The following is a 12,090-nucleotide window of genomic DNA, read 5'->3' on the forward strand; positions in this document are numbered from 1 at the left end:
AGTTGAAATAATAGAATCCAACTGAGAACCAAATAAATTATTACCTTGGAAAGAAAGAGATAGTAATCTAGATTTAGATGTTATATCAGCATTCCAAGATTTAAGCCACAAAGCTCTTCTAGCGAATATAGCTAAAGACATGGATCTAACGTCAATTTTGATAATATCAAAAATGGCATCAGAAATAAAATGATTAGCATATTGCAGTAAGCGAATAATGCTAGATAAGTCAGAATCCAATTACTGTTGCGCTAAATTCTCCAACCAGAAAGTTGATGCAGCCGCAACATCAACCAAAGAAATTGCAGGTCTGAGAAGATCACCTGAATATAAATAGGCCTTCCTTAGATAAGATTCAAGCTTCCTATCTAAAGGATCCTTAAAGGAAGTACTATCTTCCATAGGAATAGTAGTACGTTTAGCAAGAGTAGAAATAGCCCCATCAACTTTGGGGATTTTTTCCCAAAACTCTATAGATTTTGCTGGTAAAGGATACAATTTTTTAAACCTTGAAGAAGGAATAAAAGAAGTACCTGGCTTATTCCATTCCTTAGAAATCATATCAGAAATATCCTCAGGAATAGGAAAACCCCTGGAGAAACCACAGGAGGTTTAAAAACAGCATTTAAACATTTATTAGGACGGGTTACCTCAATATCCAAAGTAATTAACACTTCTTTTAATAAAGAATGCATATACTCTATTTTAAATAAATAAGTAGATTTATCAGTGTCAATGTCTGAGGAAGGATCTTCTGTATCAGATAGATCCGCATCAGAAGAGGATAAATTATTATGTTGTTGGTCATTTGAAATTTTAAAAGACCTTTTACGTTTATTAGAAGGTGGAAATGCAGACAAAGCCTTCAGGATAGAATCAGAAACAAATTCTTTAAAATGTACAGGTATATCATGCACATTAGAAGTTGAAGGAACTGCAACTGGCAATGTACTATTACTGATGGATACACTATCTGCATGTAAAAGTTTATCATGACAACTATTACAAATGACATTCGGCGAAATATTTTCTACCATTTTACAACAAATGCACTTAGCTTTGGTAGAACCGATGTCAGGCAGCAATGTTCCAGCAGAAACTTCTGAGGCAGGATCAGATTGAGACATCTTGCAAAATGTAAGAGAAAAAACAACATATAAAGCAAAATTATCTATTTCCTTATATGACAGTTTTAGGAATGGGAAAAAATGCAAATAGCATAGCCCTCTGATAGAGAAAAAGGCAAGAGGCAAACATCAATGGGGTATTGAAATAATGAAAAAGTTTGGCGCCAAGTATGACGCAAAACGTAACAAACTATTTTGGCGCCAAAAATAACCGGAAATGACACACTCGTGTCACTAATGACGCAACCGTGTGAAAGGACTCGGCGTCAAGTATGATGCCGGAAATTACGAAGTTGCGTCATAGACGTATTTTTTCGCGAAAAAAATATTTTCGCGCCAAGAATGACGCAATAAAGTTTAGCATTTGACGCACCCGCGGGCCTAATACCACCCGCAATTTGCAAGAAGTAGTCAATTGAAAAATAGACTAAACCCCAGGTAAGAAATAAATTTCTTTAAAAAAATGTTTATATTCCCCAAATAGGAAACTGACAGTCTGCAGAAGGAAATTCATGAACCTGACTCATGGCAAATATAAGTACAATACATATATTTAGAACTTTATATAAATGCATAAAGTGCCAAACCATAGCTGAGGTGTCTTAAGTAATAAAAAACATACTTACCAAAAGACACCCATCCACATATAGCAGATAGCCAAACCAGTACTAAAACAGTTATCAGTAGAGGTAATGGTAAATTGAGAGTATATCGTCGATCTGAAAAGGGAGGTAGGAGATGAATCTCTACGACCGATAACAGAGAATCTATGAAATAGACCCCCGTTAGGGAAATCATCGTATTCAATAAATGATACTCCCTTCACGTCCCTCTGACATTCGCTGTACTCTGAGAGGAATCGGGCTTCAACAATGCTGAGAAGCGCATATCAACGTAGAAATCTTAGCACAAACTTACTTCACCACCTCCATAGGAGGCAAAGTTTGTAAAATTGAATTGTGGGTGTGGTGAGGGGTGTATTTATAGGCATTTTGAGGTTTGGGAAACTTTGCCCCTCCTGGTAGGATTGTATATCCCATATGTCACTAGCTCATGGACTCTTGCCAATGACATGAAAGAAATAGCAACCAAAAACAAAACTTTCCAGGAGAAACACTTAATATCCAAAGAATGCATAGGTTCAAAAGGAGCATATTGAAGAACCCTAAGAACCAAATTGAGACTCCACGGAGTAGCAAATTTAAACCTAGGCCTGACTCTAACCAGAACCTGGCAAAAAGACTTAACATCTGGCATATCTGCCAGACGTTTATGCAACAAAATAGATAAAGCAGAAATTTGACCCCTCAAGGTACTAGCAGATAAACCCTTCTCCAAATCCTCTTGAAGAAAAGACAAAATCCTAGGAATTTTAACTCTATTCCAAGAAAAACCTCTGGAATCACACCAATACAAATATATACGCCAAATCTTATAATAAATCTTTCTAGACACAGGTTGCGAACCTGAATCATAGCTTCAATAACTGATTCAGAAAAACCATGCTTAGATAATATCAAGCGTTCAATCTCCAAGCAGTCAGCTTCAGAGAAACGAGATTTGGATGAAGGAAGGGCCCCTGAAGTAGAAGGCCCTTCCGTAATGGAAGACTCCAAGGTGGAAGAGATGACATCTCCACCAGATCCGCATACCAGATTCTGTGAGGCCACGCCGGGACAATTAGAAACACCAATGCCCTCTCCTGTCTGATTCAAGCAATGACATGTGGAAAGAGAGCGAACGGAGGAAAAACATACGCTACTCTGCCCACTGAATAATCTTGGCTACCTCTGTCATGGCCAAGGAACACAGAGTCCCCCCCCCCCGATGATTGAGGTTAGCCACGGACGTTATGTTTTCCGACTGAAATTTGATAAACTGGAATGAAGCTAACTGAGGCCAGGCCAGAAGAGTATTGAAGATTGACCTCAGCTCTAGAATATTTATAGGAAGAACCCACTCCTCCCGAGTCCAAAGACCCTGAGCCTTTAATGAACCCCAGACAGCTCCCCATCCCAAGACTGGCATCCATGGTCACAATCAGCCAGGTAGGTCTGCAGAAGCAGGTTCCCAGAGAAGATCCTGGGATAACCACCACAGAAGAGAGTTTCTTATCTCCTGATCAAAAACAATACGTGGAGACAGATCCGAATAATCCTCTTTACATTGTCTGAGCATGCACAACAGCAGAGGCCTGAGATGGAACCAAGCAAACAGAATGATGTCTATAACTGACACCATCAGATCAATAACCTCCATACACTGAGCTACTGATGGCCAGGGAAAGACCTGAAGAATAAGACAAGGATTGAAGAGCTTTGATTTTCTGGTCTCTGTCAGAAAAAAACTTAATTTCTAGGGAATCTATTATTGTTCCCAAAAATACCACTCCTGTACCCGGAATCAAGGAACTTTTTCCTAAATTCACCTTCCAACCATGGGAGCGCAGAAAAGACAACAATATCTCTGTGAGGGAGCTTGCTTGTTGAAGGATGGCATCTGAACCAGAAAAATCGTCCAGATAAGGTGCCACTGCAACACCCTGTAACCAAAGAACCGCCAAAAATGCTCCCAAAACCTTCGAAAAAATCCTGGGAGCTGTAGCAAGACCAAATGGAAAGGCCACAAACTGAAAATGTTTGTCTAGAAACGCAAATCTTAAAAACTTGTGATAATCCTTGTGGATAGGAAAATGCAGATATACATCCTTTAAATCCACTGTGGTCATGAACTGACCCTCCTGAACTAAAGGAAGAATAGAACGAACAGTCTCCATCTTGAAAGACGGAACTCTGAGAAACTTGTTTACACTCTTGAAATCTAGAATAGGACGGAATGTTCCCTCTCTTTTGGGAACTACAAACAGATTGGAATAAAAACCCAGACCCGGCTCCTGAAAAGGAACAGGACCTATTACTCCCATATCGGAAAGATCATGGCCACAACACAAGAACGCCTCTCTCTTTATCTGGTTTACAGATAACCTGGAGAGAAGAAACCTGCCCCTGGGATAAGTCCTGAACTCTAGCTTGTAACTCTGGGATACAATGTTCACCACCCAGGGAACATCCCGAACCCAAGCCTGAGTGAAAAAGAGAATCTGCACCCCAGAAGATCTGCTCCTGGATCGGAGGCAGTCCCTTTATGCTGACTTTGAGTCAGTAACAGTCTTTATAAATTGCTTTCCCTTATTCTAGGAATGATTGGACTTCCAGGAAGACTTAGAATGCTCCTGCTTGGAAGAGGAAGGGGAAGGTTTAGCTGAGAAGTTCTGAAAGGAACGAAAATTACTTTGATGCTTTTGTATATGTCTTTTATCCTGAGGAAGAAAATGGCCCTTACCTCCCGTAATATCAGAAATAATCTCAGCCAGACCTGGTCCAAACAAGGTCTTACCCTTGTAAGGAAAAGACAAAAGCTTAGTTTAGAAGAAACTTCCGCAGACTAGGAATTTAACCATAAAACTCTGTGAGCTAAAACAGCAAAGCTAGAGATCTTTGCCAATTTGATAACTTGAAGAGAAGCATCAGAAATAAAGGAATTGGCCAATTTAAGAGTCTTAATCCTATCCTGAATCTCCTCAAGAGGAGTGTCTGACCGAATGGAATCAAACAATGCATCAAACCAATAAGCTGCTGCGCTAGTGACAGTAGCAATACACACCGCAGTCTGCCATTGCAACCCCTGATGAACATATATCCTCTTAAGAAAAGCTTCTTATCCATAGGATCCTGAAAAGAACAACTATCCTCAATGGGAATAGTAGTTCTCTTAGCCAAAGTAGAAATAGCACCCTCAACCTTAGGCACTGTCTACCAAGACACTTTAAGCAATAGAAAACAATTTTATTTTTTAAAAGAAAGGGAAAAAGGAATCCCAGGCTTCTCCCACTCCCGTGCAACAATCTCTGAAGCACGATCAGGGACAGGGAATAGCTCCGCTGCGGAAGGAACATCAAAATATATAATAAGCTTGCTAGATTTCTTAGGAGTCATTACAACCATAGAATCAGAATAATCCAAAGTAAACAAAACCTCCTAAAGTAACAAACGGAGGTGCTCTAATTTGAACCTGAATGACACAAATTCAGCATCAGAAGAAGGAAATATACTGTTAGAGATCTTACTCTCAAACAATAAAAAAAGAATCCTCTTCCTCAGACTTCTGAGAAGAGACATTAGAAAAAAAACAACCCCTTAAACAAGGTCTCCAACTTTTTAAATTTCCTCTTACGCTTCCCCTGCAACATAGGGAAAGCAGATAACGCTTCAGAAACTGCAGAAGATATATGAGAAGCCATATCCTGCAAAGAAAACTCCAGCTGGAGCATGAGAGGAAGGACAGGGTATAACATGTGGGCAGACAAGGGTAGGGATGCCTGAGAACAAGGCTGCACTTGAACAGCATCTTCCCTAGAAAAAAAACGGCTCAGATTCAAAAAGTTTATCTTTGTAATGCAATGTTTTCTCAATACATGAGGAACAGAAAGAAATAGGAGGTTCCACATTAGCCCCCAACAGAGTACAAATAACATTTTGCAGGGCCACGTAGTCCATTAAAACACAAAAAATTAATTTCAAATAATAAATTTATACAAAAGAAAAAAAGAAGCCTAAAAAAACATTACTATCCCTTTAAAAAAATAACGTTAACACAGACATTTATAGCAACAAACTTAAACTTTATAAAAGGGCACCTCTACACCTCAGCCAGATTGCTGAAGTGCCTACCTGAACCTGCTGATCAAACGGAGAAAAAATAGGAACACTCCGGACTGAAACCATTCTGCATCAAAGGAACAGACACTTGTACACAGCAAAGAACTGCACTAAAATAAAACAAACACTTCCCGGTTTGAAAAAGTGCGCCAAAACTACCTCCTCAGCAGGCTCCGTCCACCAAAAGATCACAACACACCCGGACCTCATAACCTTACCCAGGGAAAAAAATGTTGCAAAAAAACATTAAACTGAAAATCGAATACAAAGTAATAAAAAAAATCATGAGCCAGAACCTTGTCAATGCCCTGTAATATAACCCCTCATCAGAAAAACTGAATTAACCGTTTAAGTGCCAATATAAGAATATAATATAATATAATATAATATAACACTTACCATAAAAGTAACTGCCCTGCAGCAGGCAGCTCACAAAGTATAAGAGGCACCCTCCTTCTATGGACCTGTGAAATATGAAAAGACTGTGCAAACTTAAACAGGCTTTCTGACAAGGGCAGCAATAAATCAATTGGGAGGCACAGAGGGGATTAAACCCCCCAATAGTGATGTCCCGAACTGTTCGCCCGCGAACGGTTCACGGCGAATATAGCTTGTTCGCGTTCGCGTTTGTGGGCGAACACATGGCTATGTTCGATCCGCCCCTATGTGTCATCATTGTAGAAACTTTGACCCTTTATGTCACAGCCGCCTGACACATCATCAACATCAGACACTCCCTCACAGACCCTCACAGCTACTCGGAATCTGCCATTTTAGACTCATAACGACCTTGCTTTCTTAATGAGAGGACGTGTTGTGTTTTTGCTCCTGACATTAATAGGAAAAACATAGCTAGGCTAGTGTATTTACAGTCCAGAAGGACTCCACTCATCTCTGCTGCAGTAGTAGCATTTGCTTGGCTTTCAGGCTGTGTGTTTAAAGGGACAGTTTACTCAAAAATGTTCTCCCCTTTAATTTGTTCCCAATGATCCACTTTACCTGCTGGAGTGTATTAAATTGTTTACAAGTAGCTCCTTTACCCTTATATTGGCATTTGAAATTGTTAATTTAGCATGTGGTATCCCCACCTATTCCGAAAGTTTGTGGCCGCGCGTACCAGCTATAGATAAGCTTTGTAAACACAGCCAGCAGAAGAAATTACACTCCCAGTGTGATAAAGCAGAGATAAGGTAATAAAATGTTGATTTTCCATTGTTCTCTCAAAGTATTGGTGATTGTTTTAAGGACAGATATAAGATAAAGAAGCAGGTATATGTGCACAATGTGATACAGTAATGAGATCCGATTATACCTACAAGCTCAACCCATTTTATTAGGCTGTGGCTTCAAAATACAAAATCAGAGCTTTAATATACAGAAATAAACCTTAAAAAGCTAATTTTCATACATTTTTTACTCTGCAGTTGATAAAAAAAAGCAATTGTAAACACATTAAGGGAAAAACTATTTTACAGTATACTGTCCCTTTAAGGCTCACAGCATATGCTGTGACTACTGCCACCACTGATATCTCCCTAACAACATTAGTTTAAATTTAACTAACCAAAAAATGTAATTATTTTTCTAGTGTAATTTTTTTTCATTTTCTATCAGGCCAGTGTCACACAGCATATACTCTGGTTCATTGCTCTGTGCCAGCCAGCAGCCACCAGTGTTAATATCCGTTTATAACATTATTTTAAATTTAAAAAAAATATATATATATATTTTGCTAGTGTAATCTAATTACATTTACTATCAGGCCTGTGTCTGTCAGGCTCACTCAGCATTAATATACCTCATTTTTTTTCAGTCTTTTGGTTAATTGGTCTGTGCCAGGCAGCCACCCAGCACTCATATCTATTCTTCTTCACCTTAATTTTAATATAAAAAAAAAAAGTTTAAATTTGCTAGTGTAACCTAATATAATTTTCTATCCGGCCTGTGTGTTTTGCTGACATACAGAGCCTACTGTGTTTACTTGCTGCCCTCCCTAGTCTATGAGCCACGACTCATATGTGTTTAACCTTTTTTTAATTCCCCCCCCAAAAAAATAATTTCAATCATTTTTCTAGTGTAATCTAATAGTATTTTCTATCAGGCGTGTGTGTATCTGACTTACAGAGCCTACTGTTTTTAATAGCTGCCCTTCCAAGGCTATTAGCCACGACTCATATGTATGTGCTTAACCTTTTTCTTAAAATTCCCCAAAAAAAGTATTTAAATCATTATGCTAGTGTAATCTAATTTTATTTTCTATCAGGCCTGTTTCTAACTGTCTATCTGACTTACACAGCATACTGTTGTTAATTGCTGCCCTACGTAGCAGCCAGCCAGTGCGACCACTCATAGAGTCATATGTGCATTGCACTTCTTAACATAATTTTAATATTAAAATCTAAAATTTTAAAATATTTTGCTAGTGTAATCTAACTTAATTTTCTATTAGGCCTGTGTTTTTGTCACTTACACAGCATACTGTGTTAAATTGCTGCCCTACCTACCATCCACGACTCATATCTGCCAGCCTGTGTGCCAGGCCCAACTAGCCAATTAGTGGCAGGGCCTTAGGAAGACTGAGCCAAGGTTGGATTGTAGTATTTGGTTAGGCTAATCATGATGGCCATGTAGACCACCACCACTGAGAGTCCTGGAAGTAACAGGGATGAGATGAAATAGCTAAGAATAGTAGAACTTGAAACAACAGAGTTAGCCATGGGTGTTAGTGCAAAACCGCTTGGCTTTTTTTTGGCTATGGGTGTGGCTATTCATGCAGGCCATATAGAGCTGCCACCATTCGGTGTCGTATCAGCTATTAAACTAATAAGAACAGCACTACCAAAATACAGCCAATGAAGGGCCTTAGGAAGACTGAGCCAAGGTTGGATTGTAGTATTTGGTTAGGCTAATCATGATGGCCATGTAGACCACCACCGAGAGTCCTGGAAGTAACAGGGATGATGAGATGAAAGTGCTAAGAATAGTACTACTTGAAACAACAGAGTTAGCCATGGGTGTTAATCCAAGACCGCTTGGATTTATTTTTGTTTTGGGTGCGGCTAATCATGCAGGCCATATAGAGCTGCCACCATTCGATGTTGTATCAGCTATAAAAATAATAAGAACTGTACTATCAAACTACAGACAATGAAGGGCCTATGAAGACTGAGCAAAGGTTGGATTGTAGTATTTTGTTTGGCTAATCATGATGGCCATGTAGACCACCCGTAACAGGGATGAAAGTGCTAAGAATAGTACTAATTGAAACAACCGAGTTAGCCATGGGTGTTAGTCTAAGACCACTCGGCTTTTTTTGGGGTTTGGGTGCAGCTAATCATGAAGGCCAGATAGACCTGCCGCCATTTGGTGTTGTAACAGGTATTAAACTGCAAAGAACAGTACTACTTAACACAACCTACTTACAATGGGTCCCAGAGCATATGCTTGGTTATTATATTTTGTAAGGGTAATCATGCAGGCCATATAGACCTCCACCGTTAGGGTGAGTATGAGTAACAGCTATTAAAATGCGAAGGACATTACTAATTAACACAACATAGTTACCATGGGTCGCAGACCAAGAGCAGATGTCTTATTATTATATTTTGTATGGGTAATCATCCAGGCCGTATAGACCTCACCAAATAGGGGGAGTTACAGAGATTAAAGTGCTAAGAATGGTAGTACTTAAAAAACAACCTAGTTAAAATAGGTACCAGACAGCATGTCTTATTATTATATTTTTTCAGGGTAAACAGGCAGGCCATATAGAACACCCCCGATAGGGGGGGGGGGGAACAGGGATTAAAGTGCTAAGAAAAGTACTAATTAACACAAGCTAGTTGGGTCCAAGAACGCATGTTTAATTATTAGACTTTATTAGGGTAATTATATATCTAACAAATCTATCTATTTCTCTTCTATCGATTCTATCTAACTATCAATCTATGTATATCTATCTATCCTATCTATCAATCTATCTTCTGTCCGGGATGTTTTGAGACAGCCACTTTGGGAATGATAGTTGATTTAGGCCCATTATGGCTTAAAAGCAGACTCTGCATAAACTATGTAATTTTCCATGGGAGTTTTGCCAGGGATCCCCCTCCAGCATGTGACAGTCCAGGTGTTAGTACCCTTGAAACAACTTTTCCATCACTATTGTGGCCAGAAAGAGTCCTTGTAGGTTTTAAAGTTCGCCTGCCTATTGAATTCAATGGTGGTTCGCGCACAATACCGGAAGTTCGAGTCCGCCGTTCGCGAACCAAAAATTTTAGGTTCACAACATCACTACCCCCCAAGTTCCCAAATGCTTAAAAGCCACCAATTCTCTACTGAAGAAACTGAAATGGACTACGGCTAAACCCTTAGCAAAGATCAGAACATCTTGTCCTGCTTTGAAAATAAACTCTTGATTGTAGAATCTTACATACACCTAACTTTAACACCTCCTTGCAACTACTACAGGCAAAGAGAATGACTGGGGATTGTGGGTAAGGGGAGTGGTATTTAACAGTTTTTGCTGTGGTGCTCTTTGCCACCTCCTGCTGGTCAGGAGAGATATTCCCACTAGTAATTCATGATTCTGTGGACTCACCATATCTTAGGAAAAATGTCTTGTTGTCCTCCTAGAGATCATGCTCACCGGACCGCCAATAGACAACTAGGGGACTCGTTACACAAAAAGGTGCACGACCACCAAACAAATGTACACATAGGTAGCACTCAAGATCCCTTATTGTAAACTAGAATTAATGAGCCTCAAGTGGCAGATGTTCAAGGGAAATTTTTTTAAAACATAACTTTTATTAGGGCATTTAAAATAATGGAAGAGACAATACAAATAAAACCACAGGAAATGATTATAACCTGAATCAGGGTTAAATAGCAGGGGTAATTGCAACGCAATATACCAATAGCATATCATAGTACTAGGTCTCCACTTGTAAAATTGAAGATTGCATAACAACTCTCATCTAAGTAACATAGTTGTGTGGGAGCAGACTTGGCCTTTTACACCACAAGCTTTTTACCTTCTGATATATATATATATATACAGGGAGTGCAGAATTATTAGGCAAGTTGTATTTTTGAGGATTAATTTTATTATTGAACAACAACCATGTTCTCAATGAACCCAAAAAACTCATTAATATCAAAGCTGAATAGTTTTGGAAGTAGTTTTTAGTTTGTTTTTAGTTATAGCTATTTTAGGGGGATATCTGTGTGTGCAGGTGACTATTACTGTGCATAATTATTAGGCAACTTAACAAAAAACAAATATATACCCATTTCAATTATTTATTTTTACCAGTGAAACCAATATAACATCTCAACATTCACAAATATACATTTCTGACATTCAAAAACAAAACAAAAACAAATCAGTGACCAATATAGCCACCTTTCTTTGCAAGGACACTCAAAAGCCTGCCATCCATGGATTCTGTCAGTGTTTTGATCTGTTCACCATCAACATTGCGTGCAGCAGCAACCACAGCCTCCCAGACACTGTTCAGAGAGGTGTACTGTTTTCCCTCCTTGTAAATCTCACATTTGATGATGGACCACAGGTTCTCAATGGGGTTCAGATCAGGTGAACAAGGAGGCCATGTCATTAGATTTTCTTCTTTTATACCCTTTCTTGCCAGCCACGCTGTGGAGTACTTGGACGCGTGTGATGGAGCATTGCACTGCATGAAAATCATGTTTTTCTTGAAGGATGCAGACTTCTTCCTGTACCACTGCTTGAAGAAGGTGTCTTCCAGAAACTGGCAGTAGGACTGGGAGTTGAGCTTGACTCCATCCTCAACCCGAAAAGGCCCCACAAGCTCATCTTTGATGATACCAGCCCAAACCAGTACTCCACCTCCACCTTGCTGGCGTCTGAGTCGGACTGGAGCTCTCTGCCCTTTACCAATCCAGCCACGGGCCCATCCATCTGGCCCATCAAGACTCACTCTCATTTCATCAGTCCATAAAACCTTAGAAAAAACAGTCTTGAGATATTTCTTGGCCCAGTCTTGACGTTTCAGCTTATGTGTCTTGTTCAGTGGTGGTCATCTTTCAGCCTTTCTTACCTTGGCCATGTCTCTGAGTATGGCACACCTTGTGCTTTTGGGCACTCCAGTGATGTTGCAGCTCTGAAATATGGCCAAACTGGTGGCAAGTGGCATCTTGGCAGCTGCACGCTTGACTTTTCTCAGTTCATATATATACACACACAGTCAAAAATATTGGCAACC

Source organism: Bombina bombina, chromosome 5 (genome assembly GCF_027579735.1).
Source record: "Bombina bombina isolate aBomBom1 chromosome 5, aBomBom1.pri, whole genome shotgun sequence".
Lineage (NCBI taxonomy): Eukaryota > Metazoa > Chordata > Amphibia > Anura > Bombinatoridae > Bombina > Bombina bombina.